This window comes from Pagrus major, chromosome 12 (genome assembly GCF_040436345.1).
Source record: "Pagrus major chromosome 12, Pma_NU_1.0".
In the NCBI taxonomy this organism is placed as follows: domain Eukaryota; kingdom Metazoa; phylum Chordata; class Actinopteri; order Spariformes; family Sparidae; genus Pagrus; species Pagrus major.
In genome coordinates, this window is record NC_133226.1 from 24,033,156 (window position 1) to 24,054,357 (window position 21,202).

Below are 21,202 nucleotides of genomic sequence, written 5' to 3' on the forward strand. Positions count from 1 at the left end.
GGTCACAATCCCCTGTCTTAGCACCACAAACACAAATAAACTACACATAATACAGCCTCTACGCCTGATTCTGACTGTTATGGATGTATAATGAGACCTGGTTACAGCATTGGAGGCAGGACCCCATTCATTCCTAAGAAAGCTGCTCAGTGGCGCTTGAAGCCAAAAAAGCTTGTCGTCCCAGGTATGAAAATACTCGGATCGTCAGTGTTGTGGGGCCCGAGCCTGCTACCTTTCACAATGTACGTTTATGGGAAAATGTCTGTTTGGGCCCCAGTGTGTCACATAACATTGTAATTACACGGGTTGGCCACTTTGTAAACTGGCTTCAAAGCCTGGTGCTATTCCTGGGTGCTTGGTCACTACATGAAACGATAGCATCATCATGCTGATATCATGCTGCCCCCTATAGTTTAGGAGCCATCTTCGAATGTATGCATTCAAAAAGATGCATTCAGGGACAGCACCGAGTCTGTAGATCAGCCATGTTTTGTCAGCGCTCAGACCCACTCTTGCACGTAAATGGACTTAAATTGCAGTACCATGTGCATAGTGCGACAGAGAAGTCATTGCATGGCCTGTGTCAAAAGTTTGGTAAATCTGCCACTGTTATAATTGTAAACCACATATGAGCAGAGAGAAAACCGAAAGCTGTCAAGCAAAGCAACAGTAATAAAGGTTGCAGAGGGCATAGTAAAGGGTCAGTTTATTATGTGTTGCCAAACCTCAAATCACGGCTCGTTCTTTACACAGTAAATGGAGGTTTTTCCACCAAAAAACGGCTGCACATTGTGGAAAAAGCTCTGAAGTCACAGTCAGTTCTCTGGAGTGTGACTAGACTGTCAAGGCCATCCTCCAGAAAATAAAGCATCAAATGTGATTTCTCTCAATTTTTATTTAATTCAATATTGTCTCTGAAATGCTGAGCGAGACCCACGACTGTCTGGAAGCATCATCCCTTTGGCTTTGGTAGAAATTCAATAAAGTGTTTCATCATCATTGTGATCGTTTTGACCAGCACTTATTTACCAATGTAAAGTGTGTTATTAATGTGAGATTGACAAGATTTTTTATTGGTATTGATTTATTTCTCTCAGTGGTATTTCAGCACTTTGTCTCATGCTGTGAACATACAGCAGAGGGGCTGTTTTAATTAAAGCCTCAAGTGTTCTCATAGCAAGACATGCTGGTGAGTGTTTTTATTGTAAGGTGGTAGCCCACAATAAACACTCACGGTCATCCTTTGGAAGGCGATAAATCCCCCTTTTTGGCTCGGGATTTCATTTTAGTCCTGACTTTGTTGCACAAGGTGCCTAAATTTGTTAAGGCTCTATTCATCCAAGAAAGCAGGAGATGGAAGACCACTTAGGAAAGGAACATATGCATACAAATAAGAAAAAGAGAATTAGGATTGGCCGGAGATATCAGACCGGTTGAAATGATCACTCGACCCAAATTGAAAGATGTGCAAAATGTGGAGAGGCAAGCAAAGGCTTCATTAGCCCCGGGGCTGCAGGGGGACCTCTGCCAGCTACAGGAGAGTGCACTGCACTTTTGCAGCAAAAGGCTCAGCAAGTCAGCATGCTCAGAAAAAGGCTTTGCTTTCATCCTGCTGCAGAACAGGTGTAAATTTAATTTTACATTATGAAAAATATGTTTCTGGCTTGTAAATAAAGAGAGGGAGACTCGGGCTGAACAACAGTGATCTGTCATGTAGGCTGTAAAATGTAAATGCATGTAAATTGCAACCCTTTTATTTTGAAGTTGAAATAAAACTCCTTTCAGATGCAGCACTGTCTCCTCCTCAATATTTTTCACTCGTGAAGGGAGACTGCACAACCGTAGATGCAACAATAAACTGCATTTGCACTGACAGAAAGATGGATCCGCTCGCATATGTTTAGGGTGGGAAAGTCTGCCAGCTGAGGATATAAATTCTTGCTGAAGAAGTGGACATTTCCACAGGAATAGTCACAATAAAAGTGATGTAATTGTCCGGTGTGCAAGTCCAATCACATTTACTTCTGGCAAAACACATTCTTCAATACATCTTGGCTTAGACAGCAAAACAAACAACTTTTAATGGAAGCATAACGACCTCAGCCCTCCGCTCCTTCAAAATGAGATTGCTGTTTTCTATACATCCTATTAGTTTACACTAAAATGATCCCTCTCTGCATTGTGGTTTAACCCAAATCCTGTTTCAGCATTAAAACGGATTGCGAAAATTCTATCAGAATGTCATTTTGTGCCCTAGGTGTGTCCCATTATCCAGGAAATGTTTTTCTTCTTCTGCCTCCTTTCTTTCATGACCCAGGAACGGATGCACCACGCTGCTGGAAACAACAACAACGTTGTTATCTCCCTTGTAGCAGCTTTGCAAAAAGCATTTTGTTATCCTTTTAGGATGTGTCCTTATGTCATGTCAGCCTGCAACAGTCGAGTCAGTGTCAACGTGGCTCATTTGCAAAAGTGAAGACAAGCATTCATGGTAAAGGGTTGGCACAGGCTGCTGAACAGTTAGCGGGGTACTTTTTAGTTCTGCACTCGGCTATAGGATTTGAAGTTTGGCCTTGAAACTTGGTCTGTAATTTGTGCAGTAGATGATGAAGATGTCTGATTTGTTCTTCTGAGAGGTGATAAAAAATAGAGGAGTCTGCATGGTCATTGTTCATTAGTCTCGAAACTAGATAACACAAATGATGATGCGACCCGCTACAGAGGCGGCAATCGTAAATAAAACAGAATGGAATAGTTTTCTGAGCATTTCTGACAAACGCTCGATTAAAAATGGTACACAGACAACATATTTAATGTTTTGCCTCATCAACTTTATTGATTTTGTAAATATCTGCTCATTTTGAGTTTGAGGCCAGCAGCAGCACATTTGAAACAAGTTGGAACAGGGGAAACAGAAGACTGGAAAAGTTGTGGAAGGACCAGGTTAACAGGTGATGTGTTACCTGTTTCTTTTTCAACCTTTGACATGTTTTAATCAAGTGACACTTCATGTTGAACAAAGAGATCATTGTGTCAGAACTCTTAATCTTTATTCTGATATTTTGCCGTCTTCACCTCGACATATACTGAGGACCAGTTCACACGCACACAGGTACTGTGAAACATGGAAACTGCTGGTTTTAAACAAAAACGATCTCTGTTCAGACGAGCACTTGAGCACAGTTTCTTTAACAATCTAGGTCCATATGACACACCTGAAAACGCATATCACGTGGCCTTTCATGAACACTGGGCACGCTGATGTTGGTGTAAACAGGCAGCAGACTGTATGCTCCTGTCAGCTTCTTACTACTTAGTTACTTTAACTTATACATGTTACAGGTACCAGGGCTTTTACCAAGGCAGTTTTTTCAGGACAAAATGATGAGGCAGTGAAACGTTCATCAAAACGCTGTCATTTGCCATTTTCGTCTCCCTTTTCCAGTATTGTATTTTTAGTGTTCATAGAGGGTGTGTCTCTCTAACAAAGACAATAAGACCCAGTTAAGAAGCAAACTTTGTGATTATCTTCACCCTAGAAGTAGTTTAACAAAGGTTGCAACTGATTTCAGTGACCTAAATCTCTGTTTACTTGTGTACGAAATGTCAAAATGTGTAGAAAAAGACAGACTGTATGTGTGGACAGGGCCAAACTCTCCTTGACATTTGAGATTCAGCCACTCTCTGCTGTCCTGCACTAATCCCTCTTCCCAGATTTCCCATCAGCAGACCTTCCCCCGCCCACATGCTCACCTGCTTTGCATTCTGTTAATCAGCCCAGCAGTAAATATATATATAATAAACCGCCCATCTCCACTCTCGTGCTGCTGGATTGCCTTGTTTGTGCTTGCCTTCCAGCGTTTGTTTTCTACCTACCTGACCTTTGCTTGTGCCACAGATTAATGATTCTGTGCCTGACCCTTACCTGGATATGTTTGGACTGATTCCCTGGTTCGCCTTTTGAGTCATGTGAAGGAGAAATTTGTATCTTAACCTGATTGTCTGTGCTTGCATTTCATCTGAGCCATTACAGAAAAGCCTGCGTAATTCGGCGTATGACTTACAACAAATGAATGGGCTCACAGCCGCATTTTGAGTGAGCACTACACACGACAAAGCTGTTCCTTTGTATTTTTGAACAGCAGCTCCGGCGTGCTGGTCTTCTGAGTGCCAGGTACACTCCCTCAGAGACGAGGCTTTGCCTTTAATTAATTTCCTGAACGACTGAGCGCAGTTTAATAGTCATTTCCGAGCTGTCCAGTGGTGATAACGATTAAAGCAGCCAAACGGAAGCGAAAAGGCCGTTTCTATAAAAACCGTCCTGTGAATTAACCTTGACTCTATCGCTTCTGTGAGCTTTTGTAAACACCACTACATTAAAAAAAGGAGATACATGAAGGTGACAAGCTCAGGATTAAGTAAGTAACACAAGTGATAAGTTGTTAAAACGGTAAACAGAATATAAACGTTTATAGCAGAGTGTCAGCAGATCCAAATGTGTGACATTACTGCGAATGTGGCCGTCTGTGAAAGATGGAGTGTCTCTTTATTGCCGCCGTGGAGCCGTGAACGCCACCACGTGACCCACTGGGAACTCGTCTTTTGTCAGGCAGAAATCCCAGAAATCACCAGGAGGGACTTGTGTTGCCCCACAATTCACTGGGGCGAACGACTGAGTTGTGGCTCCGTTGGCCTGTGCAGGCCGATCTGGCAGTCAGCTCCTCAACGGCTGGCACGTACAAAACTAAATATGGCTGGAAGACAGGAGAAGAAAAACAGTCCTTTGTGTTTAGTTAATCCCAAACGTCCCATCGGTCTGAAATGATTTTCAGCTTGTGGTTCTTGGCTTGAGATTATGAGGGGAGGATTTCCAGCTCCCTCGCCATCTGATTGCTTATGGTCTTTATGGGATGAAGCGACGCAGACGCCACCAGCTAAACAAACACTACGTCACATAGGGGCCTCCAATTACATCCAACATGTCGACTCCGTAACGACATTGTACTTTGTGTTGCAGAACCTTACACAGCTCAAAAAAAACCCCAAAAAACGGACCTTTTCTTTCCATTCGCCCTCAAATGAAGACCTGAGCTGCTTTTTTTTACCTTCCTCTCCCACACTCCCTCGCTGTTGGTGCACTTTTATCCTTGTTTAATTAAGGCAAGTTAAGGGACACCCCCCACTGCTCGCTGCCACCGCTCTCGACCTCCCTGTATTAAAGGGAGGGAAAGGACAGCAACAGGGTGGTGGGATGCTTTTAATTAGCTGGGTAGCGCAGAGAATCAATTATTTTTTTTCCCGAAAATGTAAAAAAGAACTCAAGGTTGAAACCCCTCTGTCTTTGTGTACCTGGGGTTCTTCTTTGAAAACTACGATGTTAAGTGAAGCGAAGCAGTTAGTGCCACCGACTGCAGTGCCGTGGCAAACAAGCTGGATCCACAGACGTGTTTGCAATTTAAAAAATGGACAGACATGCACCTCATGCAACCATAAAACTTACCCCTTGTTTGACTTGATGTCCTCCATGTTTGTCACCGGTGAGTGGGTTCGTTCTCTTTCTCTAGCCTCGGGGGGGACAAGATTGTATCACCCATGCAACACTACCTCTGCAAGGCTGGTGGTGACAGCCATTGGCTGGTAGGCCTCCTCTTGTCTTTACGCAGCCCACTACTCTTTTGATAAAGACAGTGTATGTGCACAATCCTTCCAATTTCTTCCTTCAAGGGTCACAGTCAAGACCATCTTAACTGAGACCAAGTCATGACCAAGACCAGAATGTATCAAGACCGAGACTAGACTTTCAGGGTTTTTGACCAAAGTCCAGACCGACCTTAGGTGCTCCTAAAATTGGTCTGAAAAATCCACATCCATATAAAAACACCCACAGTTTTTTTTATAAGTGTACCATGATAGATGTCTCGATCAAATAATCGAAAAGTAACTGCAGAGGTGAATTTTACTTTGTTTTCTACGAGCAAATAAATACAGAAAAGAAAACGCAAAGCAGTTGAAATAACCGTCTTAATTCAACACTCCTTTTCAAAGTTTTTTGCGCAAGCGTCGGGTTTTCTGGGTTTCTTGTCTTCCCATAGAAGCCATCATTAAGTTTGTATCAGACAATTTATTGATATCGCTACAGCTGGGGTCTTGACTGATGTTGAAATAAATTCTTTGTCTTCTTTGTCTGAGGCCGTGAAAAGATGCGGTCGATTCCAAGGGCGAGAAATTCAAAAAGTGGTCTTGAGAACAAGGTTGATGACGACACTACCTCCTTCACGCTAAACTAAATCATTCATGTAGGACAACAAGTCCTTCAGATAAACTACAGAACGCATTGTTTACAACTGTCCTTCAGAACGACACATAGCAGACTTTTCAGATCTTTCGCCTGTGTCGGCAGGATACAGTCATATTTCAAAAGTATGCCTTTCAAAGCCGTAACAGATCTTTGCTGCAAAAATAAAACAATTTCCTGATCTCACACAGCTTTAGTTGAGGTTTATTTTGGCCACAAGAATGACTTGTTTCACATCGTGGAGCCGTCACAGTCATGGTTAATACAACCCAAGGTTAACTGAAGAAAGTTAAGAGACCATTGATTAGATTAAAAGTTTTTTACTTTTACTTTAGTACTTTTATTTGGAATGGCTTTAAGATTCGAGATAAAGGGGATGAGGGTCGTGTTCGAGGGGGTTTTGAAAGGGGGTTGATTACTGGAGGGGGTGAGTGGGACCGAGACTCAGGGTGGGGAGCAGATCTTGAAGAAGGTAAGGCTTTATCATTACCCTGTGGTTCCCTTTCACAGAGGAGTACTGAGATAGAAGTACTAACAGACATCTTTAATGGTGGGAGGAAACAGGAGCATGAAAGCACTGACAGAACATGTGAACTCTTTGGAAAGCTTGGGTTCAAATCTGGGATCTTCTCGCTGTGAGGCAGCGCCGCTAAACACTGAACTGCCCTATGAGAGGGGAGGGAGGAGGAGAACAGGGTTTAGAGGGGGGTAAGGTTGTGAGAACTTGTAAATCCCTCCAGATTGATTGCAGTGGATTCAGATCACCTGTGTGGAGACCGGCTCCTAATTAATAAGTGACAGCAGCTTGGGGCATTCCCCTCACAGCCAATCAGGGTGTGACGCTGCCCTTTTGTGAAGGCTTAAGAGAGGTGGAGGGAACGGCACCCGGGTCGGACTGATTCTCATTCTGATTCTGTCCTTGACACACTGCAGCCTTCATCCAAACAGACTGTCAGCCAGACACTCTGCTCTCTTCAGGCCCTGTTGAGATTTCTCTCCTTGTTATTTTTAGTTGAGGGAAGTTCTGAGCATCAAAAGTCACCATTCTACCAGGTCACCTGCAACAGGGCAGGGCCCATTGGGGTGTTGCTTGCCTTTTCAATAGCCTGGCGCCTGCAAATTTGCTTTTGTTGTTTGGTTTAACTGAACCCATTTATATTCAAGCCCGTCTATATACCTTCAGTTTCTCCTATTTCATTTCATTGGGGACTTAAGGGGTGGTAAAATAAGTATATTTCAGTTTCGTTATTGCCTAAAGATGCATTTTGTCACTACTAAAGTATTATGACACTGGCATTCCCCTAAATATATGTCTTGTCATTTCTTTTTTTTTTCTTGGTATTATCCTTCCAGTACTGCCACATGTGTCAGTGATTGGATTAGTGAGGCACATGTTTACCCACTATTCTGTCTCAAACCCTAATATAGTCCAAAAAATGTCCCACTGGCACGAGAATGCATTTGCCTGACAGCCTGTGTTTCCTAGAACAAACGTCCACTCCCCTGCAGTTGTAAGTTCAGTGACTGCCGGGCCTGTCCATGGTACAGAATTTTCCCTTTACACCAAACAACATCCCCTAACCCTAACCCGACTCGACACATGATATGAGGAGCAACAAAAAAAAATCCAGTGAGAAAGTGTATTTCTGGCCTTCTGAGCAGTCGACTTTTGTTTTTGGGATAACAGGCTGTCGGACAAATGGCCTTTCAGTCCAATTGGATTAATGGGCCTTCTGAACCAGGGGCAACAAGGTTCCCCCCCGCACTTGTTTTGTTTGCTTTTTCAGGCAGTCACATACAGTATGTTGCACAGAGGGGAATGTTGAGACATTAAGAAAATGCCAAGTGTCCTTTAGGTTCAGTTTGCTGCCACTGAAGATGTTGCACAGATACTCACTGTAGTGGAAAAACTAGATACAACAACCTGCAGTGCAGTGTGCTTACTGCTTAAAGGAATCAGATTATCCAGCCCAGAGGTCCCATACCACCAAGCCGTGGTACCGGGTCTTGGGCCGAGAAAACCCAACAGGAATGGGGGGGGGGGGCTAACTGTTTTATCACATATTAAAAGGCAAATTATTTCCTTTTAACAATTAAATATTCTAGAAACCGATCCTATTTCCGTAAATGTCTAATATGACAATGAATACTTTTTATTGGTTACATCATGTGAGGGTCCAAGGCAAGTTTTTATTTATTTATTTTTTTATTTTTGTGGTGGGACTGTGGGGAAAAAGGCCCACAGACAGTGAACATAAAAGCTAAATTCAACCTAAAATGTGAGGACTGGGGATGCAAATGCTCCAACCCGGCCCATTAGAGAAATGTAGGCTCCTATCTGGTCCATGTTGGGAACCCCTGATCTGGCCAAATCAGTAACACTCCCATCCATACATACATGCATGTAATGGTGAATCAAATATCAACAGTTTCATGTACACGTATGTTTTGTATCCTCTTCTACAGATTTACTTTTCTTCAAAATTTAAGTGGAAATCAATACAACATGGTAAAATCTTTTCTCCGTAAAAGTGGAAAGAAAGCCGAGCACGAGTGAGCGTGAAGATCTGCAGACTGATGTGTGAAAACTGAGACAACTCACTGAGGACTCGCACAGGAAATGAGCTGACTGGGATGTGCTCTAACGTTTGGCTGCTTCTCGATTAGCTCCCACTTTCCACGAATGCTATGGTGCAAATTTAATTCCAGAAGAGCGATGGGTTTAGATTTTCATGGGCACCAGACCATGGGTAGATTTTATTTTTTTTAGCTCTGTATTTTCCCTTCTTTCATCCCAGCACCTGGAATCAGTGATCTACAGTACATTTTCCCTTCCTTTTTTACCCTCTATTCGAGACCCGGGGAACTGGCCTTATCTCAAAGAAAAAAAGCACATTAATGTGCAACATAGCTTGAAGGCAGTGTTTCCACCGAAACCTCAGACGACCCTGGGCAGGAAATTGGCAGCACCTTTTTATGGCCTCATCTAGATCAGGCTCTAATCCAAATGCAATACACTCAGGAGTCCCAACAACATGTTAGAAGGCAGCCACTGAGTTTAATTGAAAACGGGGTTTCTTCGACAAGTCGAGATAAGGGCGACTCACGTCCAATTTACCTGCAAAAACTGTTTAAAAAGACAACTTTTTACTAAACACACAGGTGCACGCTGTGTGACTTTGTTGGCTCCTCAGACACTCATGCATTATTCTTGTAGTATCTGTTTTTCCTCTTGGCACCAGTCAAAGGCTAACAAAGCAGAATGAGCTCAAAAGCCGTTTTTTCCCCCACCACCACAATCGGGCTTATGCAAAACAGAACAATCATAAATTCTTCTTTTTGCCTCATTTCGTCTTGTTCATTTCGTCCTCCTTTTTATCAGCAACAAGGAAATCCTGGATTCTACATTTCATCTTCCCATTAATAGACGCCAGTGCTGCTCTAGTATGCAAATCCATAACAAAGAGCTTTGGATAATCTAAATTGCCCATTTATTATGAGATTTCTCACACGATAGCATGGGATGAAATGTTCCGGTTGTGAAACAGAGCAGCAGATGCAAAAAAGTTTCATTTTCCAACTGTGTCTGCCCTCCTTATTAAAGCAAGTGTTTCTTTTTCCACAACAAGTAATCTTCAGAAAGACAGAAATCAAGCCTCTCTGGTCTTTTTACTCTCTCTGTGGAGTGATATCGCTGTCAGCTGCAGCACCGGGGGTATGGATCTCTGAATCAGGGGCCTGGAACGACATGATGATATATACACAAAGCAGCTGACAAACAGAGAGCGATGGCGGGACAAGGTCATGTTTTCTGTCCAGAAATAGGACGTCTCTGTCTCTTTGCACAGAGAAAAACAATCCTGGAAATGGTTCGGGTGTACTGATTGTCTGTCTCATCTGGGAGACCGCGGCTTGGAGCGGAGGGGAGCTGTGCACTCTATTTTACAGTGATATTAATCAAAGATGTGGGGAGGGGGGGGGGGGGTAATAAATGTCAGATTTGTTGCAGTTAGAAGGGTGAAGCGGATCAAAGTGGGTGGTCACGGCGAAGCACAAATCCCCACTGAAACAGATTGTGAATCCATAAAGCAACAACCTGAACGACTTTTATCTTCGTAGGAAACCCACCGCTGATTACATCCAGTCCCTGTTGTCTGGACTTAAAGCCCCTGAAAACTTGGCTTCACATCTTAAGTATTTAATACGATCTATTAAATATACAGTATATTAAATAAGCAATCGAGGTTAAAAGAAGGAAGAAAAAAAAAAACATCTTAAGGTATAATTTATTAAATCAACTGAAAATTCATTTTGAAGATAATATGCAATAAATATGCAACAAAGTTAAAGTTTCTGGAAAAGACATCCTTTGGTATTATTCATTAAGAGTCACAGTGGTCTCGCAACATGCGCCAACAACTCCTCAACTCTCAACAGCTTTACTAAATTGTAATTTGTGCACGGAAGAATGACTTTTTCCCTCAAGAGCCTCGCCATCTTCTAAACGGTGAGAACAGCACAGATAAGAAAGAAAAGGGAAAACAGGCGTCTGTTGACAAATACCCCAAACTTTGCTACAAAATAGTGTATTTATGTAGGCTTGCGTCACTCATGGTAAGAAACTGATACAAAAATGGATTTTCAAGATACTTTTAAAGTATTTATCAACCCAAAGAGTTAGTTTCTGGTTTTATATCTCAGATGCTGAGTCATTGTCTCCTTCCCAACTCGCTTTGGGGTGGAGTCTGGCCCTTCTCCCTAACCCAAAGCATCAATCTGACATCAACCTATGCTATTGTTGAATTAGCATGGTGATTTAACACGGTAGCAATGTGCTAGCCTGTTGGAAAATCAAATGAGAGATGCGTCATCGGCTCAGATAACTACACAACACAAAGACGATGATTCAAACATGTGAGCTACGTGGTTTCAGCGATTGAGTCCATAGCAACCACCATAGCAACAAAAGAAAATGTTGCATTTTAACTATTATTTCTGGCAATGAAGCTATTGCACAGTGATTTAAAAAAAAACAGCAAAATGGAAAAGTAGACCATATTATTATAGTTTTTGAAGTTTCCGTATGAGGTTGTGTGAGGTTTCCTGGGAAACATCGACGCACAACACTCTGATCCGACACTGATGTACATGTCAGCTTGCCAATGTGCAAACACACATGCAAAACGAAGGGATTGCACTGACAATCCTTTCACCTTCTGCACACATCCACAGATCGTCTGTCGTCTTTGTCGGCTCCCTCCCTCCCACCTCTCTGTCTTCATCTCCTCCCCTCTGTGCTCTCACCATATCCGCTAATTAATCAGGTCAGAAAAAATGAATTATGAATTTCTTTTCTTTCCTCTCTCGTAACAAAACATGCCCCCTTTTTTTTTTTTTTTTACACAAACCAAACACACCAGCAGGCACACTGTTCTGTGTGCGTGGAGTGTATCTACTTGAACACCGTGCCCCGCATCAGTAGTCATGTTTTATGGGGTATTACAGAGTGAGGTCAACACACCCAATCTCATTTGTTTGTTCTGTTTCATTTTCAAGGAGGCACATTTCCTCCCCACATCAGCTGGGAAATAGGAGAGAAGCAGCGGGAGGGAGAGAGACGAGGTGGGGGTGGGGAATCTGATCAAAAGCAGTGTCTTATACAGCACATGAAGCTGTTTCATCATCTCTTGATCCTCTTCTGACACCTCATATGATGGAGTGTTGGATCCGGGGGAGGTGTGTGTGTAGATATATGTGTGTGTGTGTGTATATGTATGTGTATGTACAGTCATGGTGGATGCTTGAGATGATAATGCTGAGCCCATACAAATGTCAATTCCCTTGGTGATCTTTAATACCGTGGTTTCCGGCAGGCATTTCTGTCTCACAGAAGCGAGGTGATATTTTTTATTCATTTTTTTTTCATATCACAAGATTTCTTATAGACTGTGTTACAATAAAATAAGAGTTACAGTTAAAGGGGCCGGTTTGCAAGATTTACTTTCATAATAATGTTTTTTATTTGTGTATAATCGCCTGAAACTAAAAATTGTTGTGTATTTGTTATCTTACAAATGAGTCTTTTATTTCTGCAGAGGGATTGAGACCTCTTCTATGGAGTCTGCACCGCCATGTTTCTACAGTAGCCCAGAGGAGACGACCAAACACTGGCTCTAGAGCGGGCCATTTGCGTTATTGTGTTAACCATAGGTTCTCCTACATGGTGGTGGTGAGGGAACCGGTATTTAGCTGGTTACAATCAGCAGCGTTAGATGCCACTAAATCCTACACACGGGTGTATTTGTATTGGTAGTGGGCGGAGCCTCTATACCAAATAAGCGTTTTTGAAGGAAAAGATTCATATACATAATCCAGTATCATGGATTACAATAAACTGTAATACCAGCCTCATTGTTTACTTTCACTTCCTTTACACTCTTTCTGTATTAAAAGTCCAGTGTGTAGGATTTAGTGAGGTGAGGTTGCAGATTGTAACCAATTGAACACTGCAAGTCTCACCCTCCCCTATGGTGGCAAAGGCCCTCTGTAGAACCTGTTTTGATGTGTCGGGTTTGGGTTACTGTCGAAACATGGCGCTGAAACACTCCATGGAGGAGGACCCACTCCCTCTGTGGATATAAAAGGCTCCTTCTTAAGTGAAGACAACAACGATTCTTGGTTTTAGGTGATTATACACCAATATAAAATCAATTTCTGCACCTATTTGTAAGAAAAGTTCATTTTTGCGTCTCAACTCATCAAAAACTGACACTTTGTAGGATGGGTCAGTCGCAATCTCACAGCAGCAGTTTTTGACGAGTTGGGAATGAGACTCAAAAATCATCTTTTCTTACAAACAGCACCTTTTTAAATCTCCAACCTTTATAAGTTACCGCTCATGCAAACCAAACATTTCCGGCTGCTGCAGCTTCACATTTAGTCGACTGTTACTCAGAGATGGTGACGGGAATGTAATGTGTTAGTCAGTGAGATCATGCTGCACTCACGTGCTCCAACTTCCCAAGTCTGGAAGTTGTTCTTCTGATTTCGGTGCGTTCATGTGCACCAGGTCGGAATGTGGGAGCAACATGGACGCCAAAAAGTTGTTTTGCATTTCATCACTTAGAGCGTTTAAACAAAGGAAACGGATCATGCCAGTCATGAAATATATTCCACAGATCTGCATGTTACACGCCATGCTTCAGCATCATATGACGTCAACTCAGCAACTCGCGTACCAACATTTTCTCCAACTCTCTGAGTTGTTGCTCCGACTTGAGGGCACGTTCACGTCAATTTTCCCAGTTGGAAATGTGTTTTTCTGATTATTCCGACGCCACATGAACACACTATTAGAACTGCTATAGTTCTCCCAAATCAAATCTTAAGGATTATCAGTTTTAATACCTGTGGTTTAAAATGCAGCCATTAAGTAAATGACCACCTGAGCCAACAGAAATATCCACTGAAGCAAACACAGGAGACTTATAGTATTATCACAATCATTTTAAACTCACCGAGAAACGTCACATTTCAAATTTATGGCTTTACGATGAATTACGTGTAGTTTGAGCTAAGAACGTGAACTCAGTACTGTCTAATTGAGCATGAAATTGAAAATAAAGATAATCTAATACGTTGTGTCCATCGAATTGTGCAGAGAAATGAAAAGATAATAGGATTGCCGGCCCAGAGTAGTGTGATGGATGAATATGGATGGAAACAGACAAGCTTCAGGTAGAATCCCAATTAGCAGAATTGGACAGCCACAAAATAATTCTGACGATCCCAACTTTGTTATGTGAATTCATTTTCAAGCACAACGAGACGGGAACCCTCCAAAGAGTCCAATTATCCGTACCCACATTGCAGGTGGACCTGGACTGGTGGACTATACTGCACAGTTGAGGATTAGGCCTTCGGGTTTCACCTCTATTACCTACACAGGACAGCAGCTGCAGTGTTTACATGTAAATGTAATTCACCCTCTTTGCTGAAATCTGTTTTATCTGCTAACAACTGTCAGTTAGTGGGCACAGCCACAGAGTCGAGTTCACTGATAAGTGTCATGGGTCTACTGTGCCTGGTTGGAAACAATGTTTTTCAAGAGCTATACGCTTTTTTCTTTAGCCAAAAGTCTTTAAAATCAAAGGTCACTGTCCTTTTTTCAAAGGTGTAGTTTTGCACAACGGTCTTATACAGTGTTCAACGCATCTTTGAATGTTTTTAAAAGGAAAAATACAGTTAATTAGCCGATGCGATGGGGCATAAACCAAGTCCAGGTGTTTACCGCTGCAGGGTACTTACTATAAACGGTGTATTTTAATGTTAAAACACACAATTATTGACGTGGAACATGCAAATTAGAGGATGGAAAAGTCTTTCACATGTTTGTTGCATCCTGTGGTAATTATTTTTCCTCTTGATTAGACCAAGAGGCTCTTCACAACTTTCTGCAGCAGCAGGGCTTTTATCTATAACTAAACGAAGGGATCGGATGTCTCCCACGTTTTCTGCCTCACTCTGGCTTCCCATCGGGTTTAAAGCGTTTTTATTGATTACCTTCAGAGTAATAAATAGATTCAGCCCGGCTTATATTACAGAGCTTTTAAGAGAGCTTGTAACTCATTATGTAGGGAGACGTACATCTTACATCTCCAGGAACAAATATATATTTATCCTGCACCAAGTTAACATGGCAAACAATGATGATCAGGGAAAAACAAAACATTTTGAAATATGATTTATTAAACCAGTTAAGACAGGGTTATTTCTTTATTATGAAGTTGAATTGAGGAATCATATTGCAAAGGCACAATGAAGTGAATCTGGGGAGTATATCCTGATCGGATCTCATTAAGAACCCGAGGTCACACTGTGGTACCGACTTGTAAAAGCGTACCCCGTTTCAACTATTTTACTCTGAATGGGACCGAAACCTACAAAAAGGACATCATACTGTGTTAAAGAAGACTTGAAACTAGCAATCGAGACCATAAACTCATTGGGAAACCTGTCTACTGAAGTGAGAAGTAGGGTCATTTTTTTCATAAGCTTACATACAATCAGACTTCTTTTTGAAACCAGTAAAGTAGCCCCCCTGCTGGCCATTTAAAAGAATGCAAGTTTAAGGCACTTCCACATTGTCTGTACTTTCCAGACCTGGAAACTTCGTCCATATTTTATCAGTGGTTTCTACTGAAACATACATTTTCTTAAAAGTACACCGCAGTGGTTAAAGAACTACACCTCCATAAGGTTGGTGGACTTGCAAGGTACAGTGTAGGGTTTAAATCGATGTGGCAGAGGACAAAATGTCCTGACATTGTTTTCCTTGTATGAGCCAAGCTCCAAAACCCTTGATGTCTTACTTTCCCCATGATGCAACTCAACACCATCTTGCACTAGAATCTTCTTGCCAGGTCTCTTTGTTGGCTGGCTTTCTGGTTAAACAAGGCTAAGAGTCTACAGGCCCGCTAGCAGCTCTGTGAGGCTGTACTTAAGCAGAACACACGGATACATTAAGGACATGCAGTATACTCACTATTGATTTTATGACAGTTATACAAGTATGCAGTTATTGATGCACCTTGAAATGCCTGCCTGACATTTATTATAGCTGCTACGTAACATCTTAGAACATTGTTTATTTGATGTGCTTTTAATGTGTCTGTGCTGTTGCTGTACCGCAAATAACCTCTCATTAGAGGACATTAAACTTTAAAAGTCTAAGGCCCAATTTCTAATTTTAAACCCTCCCCCTGGCCTCAGGTGCCCCCTTGCCCCACAATAGAGCGACAAGAGGTAGCGGTTGAAAATCTTCCCCTATGAAACAGGACAACCTTCATGCATCATCAGTAGTCGTCAACTGCGTTTACGTACACAGACACAACCAGGCATTACCAACATGCTGTGCTGATTTCTCTTGTGTCACTGGCAGTCACATATTATCACAATTACATTTTCCATATCTGATGGAGATGGAAAGCACTGATGCTAGCAATTCGGTTATACCATGAACGTCTGTGAAAAATGTGATTACGATCCGTCCAATAACTGTTGAGATGTGAGTCTGGAATGACGGCTCTGACTGACATCGCCATGCCTGAAGCTGAAGATATGATCCGGATCGATGCTGCCAGAGGACAAAAATTGCATTAAAAGTCCAGCGGAAGGTCGCATTAAAGAAAGCGAGCCACGAGGTTCATTCAACGCTGATCGGTCGATCCTAATGATGGTAAGATTTTGGTACTAATGACATACAGTCTTCATTTCATGGTTTCCAATGTGATGGTATTTTTAGGGTTTATTGCCGAAGCGCATTTTCATATTGCACAGGCATGTCAGCAAATGGAAAGTAATAGGATCATAATTATCCCAATATTTCACATTGCTGTGTCAAATCTGCTGCGCACCTCTGGACCAGGGTGGAACAATGAGCATCTCTATTTCTAATAGCTGTGAATGATTCACTCCCAACATAAGAGTCTATTTTCGGAATAACAAGGGGGAGGGGAGGGTGGAGAGAATCAGAGATTCTTCTCCCAGTTATTGAATAATTTACAGACCTTGCCAGTGTACTCATTAAGGCTCTACAGTAGGCAGACAACGAGGAGGGGGGAGGAAGGGGAAGGGGAAGGGAGAGTGCTGTCAAACAGAGAGGGAGAGGAGAAGAAGAATCGGCTATTTGGTGAGACTGCCGTGAGGAGAGGGGAGGAAGAGAGAGCAAGGGGGGTGATGTTAAATACATCAGAAGAAAGAGAAGGAGAACAGAAAATACTGGCATATCAAGGGAGATAGAAGGGAAGAGAAAAAAAAGTCTGTCAGTGTCGTGATTAAAAGATTTATGGGAGTTGAGGGGGAGGGGGGGCCGACTCTTCCCACAGCCACTCTTCCTTTTGTCTTCTTTGAACTTGGGATGTGTCGACAGGGCTAAGGGAGTTTGGTTAAACCCGACTGATCGCAGATATGAGGTGCCGCTTGGTCTTTTGAATTAGCGGGTCCCAGAACACAGTCGGAGGAGAAAAGATAGAACGATGAGAGCGGAGGCAGGAGGGAATGGAGGGTGGTTGGGGAAAAAGGTGAATCAAAACAGAAGGGAGGAGTCTGAGGATAGTTAATACCTTCATTACAACTATTCTGCTCTGAGCGTAGGCTGGGAGGAGCACCTACCAGCTGTCTTTATACGATGCGATGATGACTGAGCAAAACCCAGAACATTAGGCAGCCACCCAGCACCTATCCCCGGCCAAAACTTTGATCTTTCAATCAATTTTTATACCTCGCTACATTTGCCATTAATGCCTTCCTTACAACTATCTTTTGACCACAATATGCAATAACGACCCAGAACAAAAGGCGGCTTCCAGCGACTGTCCTCGGCCAAATCTGGGCACCACTGTTTTAGTCAGCTAAAGTTAGCTGTAGTTAGCTTTCATCAGTCTTTGACGACATTGGCTAGTAGTCTGAAGGGCTTTTAAACCGGTATGCTTTACATCGCAGTTAAACAAGTAAACAACTGCAATTAATAAAAAATTCAAAACTACTTAAATGGAAAGTTTTACAAAAGTTAATTTGTACTTTCAATACATTAAACCAGGTAATTTGTACTTTTGGTGGAGTAGTTTAATTTTTACTTGAGTATAGATTTTTCGTGTTTGATGCCACGACTGGCTGGATAACAGGGAACAGTAGAAAGCAGCGGGTCATACTCCATCAGACTTCTGCATTAGACACATTGCATCGATCGAGCGGGGCGGATCGGGGCCCTCACGTGGAGGTCGGTGACAAAGTTACAGGGAGTGAAAGAGATGAAAAAGTATAATATCTTTCACTTCAGTCTCTCATCACACTTGATGCTGACTGAACGATATTTGAGTGCTGCTCCCTGAGACGGACGGGAAACTATTCACGAGCCAATGCCCAATTGGCACGTCCGTCTGGGGATCATGTTTACACCGCTGCCAATCGGCACTAGAGTCGGTAAACAGCCGTGACTACTCCAGAGACATTCAACCCAGAAATGAATGTCGGCTGCACCTTTTTTTTCCCATTGAGGACAGGCAGGATGGATTGATGGATTTAAAATCTCATCATTCAATAATATGCAATTTAACTTTGGCATTGTTCTAACTGAAACACTCATGCCAATAAATGCTCATTTGAATCAGATAGATGAGGAGTTGTTGTTGTCGGGGGGGGTGGGTGAGAAAAGCTTTCACTGGAAGTGCTATCCCATGATCCTCTCTTGTCTCTTGTAGCACCACCATTTAGCAGGCTTTTTGGCAGGCTGTAAAACAACAGAAATATCTGGGGATTGTTCGGTGTACTGGCCTTCGCTGTTATAGCACTGTCATTAGCCAAGTCTACATAAAAGTGCAGATGAAATGCCACCACTCTTGGCCTAAATTACCCCTGAGAGTTCACTGTTAATGCGTCTGCCTCTGCTCCTCTCTCACACCAGACATTTATAAGAGGATTTTTTCCGTGCCCCCACCTCCCCTCACTTTCTTCTTCCCTTTCTCCGACTCCAGTAGCCTCTGCGTTCATGCTCTGCTCCACAGCTCAGCACATATACTGTAAAATATGGAGCTCCAGGATCATGACAAAACCACCGTGTGTCTCCCTATCTCTGCGTGTATCCCTCAATATTTCATAAATGGCGCACAGCAGATGTTGTTGTAAAGCGCATCAATATTTGATGCACTCTCTGTCTCCCTTTCTGATATTTTGTATTCCAGTGACATCGGCGACGGCATTCATGTTGGCCTAACAGCCACTGTGGTTTAGTCTATTATGAAGCATTAGGTTTGAGCCGTGTTCTGCTCGCCGACTAATGGAGAAAACAAGTCACAACATTGTGCGAGCGTTCGCGGGATGTGTGCCTGTTTGCAGGTGGCTAATTAGCAAGGCATGCTCGCTCTCTCTTTTATTTTTTTGTTTTCCTCCTCCGCCCGATCCCTCATTCCAGCGTGTCATAATTCTCAATGAGTTCCCCTTTTTAACTACACCCTAACGGTGTTGATTAATTTCACCAGAAATTACAGTGGAGGTTGCAAGGAAAAGCATTTGCATAATACACAAATTGTAGAGCGCTTTTTGAGTCACCCAGATGAATGGATTCAAGTTGGCAGAGCGACCGGCTATGAATGAACATGAGGTACGATTGAAACATATTTCCAAATGTCAAACTATTCAGATTTCTCTCAGCCTGTCTGGGCATGATGCGTAAAACTGTATTCGTCAACACTATCACATATGCCCTGGCATGTTCTTTACGCCACACGCCGCTTGTTTTGGATTAATACAGATTAGGGAAAAAAACGGGGGGGAAAAGGGGACCCAATATAATCTGGATTACCAGCAGCCTCATCCCCTCTGGCCACGGCAATTCCCTGGAGAGTCAGAAGCCCGTGTGCAGTGGCATTTCCTTTGACCCATTTGCAGCAGTGGTGGTATTGCAGGATGAAATATGGAATATGAATGAGTGCCTCCTCCCATAAGAGCTTCCATTAGAGATCACTTAAGGGGCCCTGGTCCATTATTGAGAGGCTGCAGGGGGTGTGAAGCCGCTCTCTTTGAAGTGGTGGTGAAGTACATGCATTAGTTGGAGTACGGCATCTCTGTATCATTATGATCAATGTGTATCTAAAGATGGGAATGACTTACAATAACTATCATTAAGTAATTAGATTTTTGTATGTTGCAGTGAATTGGATACCGTGAGTGCGGTGCATAGACGGAGACAGACAGATATCTGGATAGATACTGTAAAATATATGAATTAATGAAATAAATCCAGTATTCTCTGTGAAAAAGACTGTACTGATATGTGCATCTCTGCTCTAAACACATTCCCTGGCCTTTCCCCTCAACCTCACACACACACACGCACACACAAGTCGGACTGGCAGCCATTTCTCAGGGGAGGAGCTGTTACATAGCATCTAAGAGGTTATTAAGGCTACTGTGTCTGGGGGAGGATGAGCTGAAACTGCAAAGACGACCAGAAGGCAGCAGCAAAATGGCCTCTTTTGACAGGGCGCTGTTCCTCTTAGAGTGCAGCAAATCTCGCTTCAGGTGCATTGTGGGCCGTAGTAGTTGCAGCCTGTAGTGTGTGTGTGTGTGCGTGTGTGTGTGTGTGATTTGCCTCAGGGAAAGGGAAGGGATTTCTGTTCTGTATTTGATTTTCATGCCTGTGATCATTACATTTTCTTGTTGGTGGGGATCAGCTTAATCCCTCCTCCTGGTGCGCATTTCATTCTGTCACAGTGAATCAAATGCATGATTTTTTTCTTCTTTTTTTAATCATTTCATTTCTTTATCTAACAATAGATGGCGCAAGCTATGTCGAAAAAGCAGAGCTCGTCTGCAAAGTCAGCCGCAACAATAAAGCAGTAAATAAACTATTTCTGCATGGACTCAAGACTCGAGAGAGGCTGCGGATTTTGAACATCATCCCCGAAATAAGTGTCAAAGTCTATTGAAGCAGATGCCGAATTTGTCTGCATTAACAGGTGTTATTCATTGCTGTGACATTGACAAAGGGAAATTACTTTGCGTACAAATGGCTCTCGTTACAATCTGCTCTGCTGAAATATATTCAAAAGTAAATATGTTCGTCAATCCCTAATGATGAGCTTGAACATCAGCCAGTAACATTTGCTTTTGAAGTGGAAAATGTAAAACTTGACCCTGATGCCCTCTCAACTCTTGTTTCATCATCCCCTCCAGCTGCAGATATTCTTGCTCTGTAATAAAGTTCACTTCAACAGAAGTGGCACCCTCTCCTATCATAGCCTTCAGCAAACTGCCTCAATAACACTGTGAACTAGTTTTGATATAATTGGTTTTCATGTCTCTAGTGCCAATATGTCTGAATGGCACTATACAATCTCGAGACTCTGG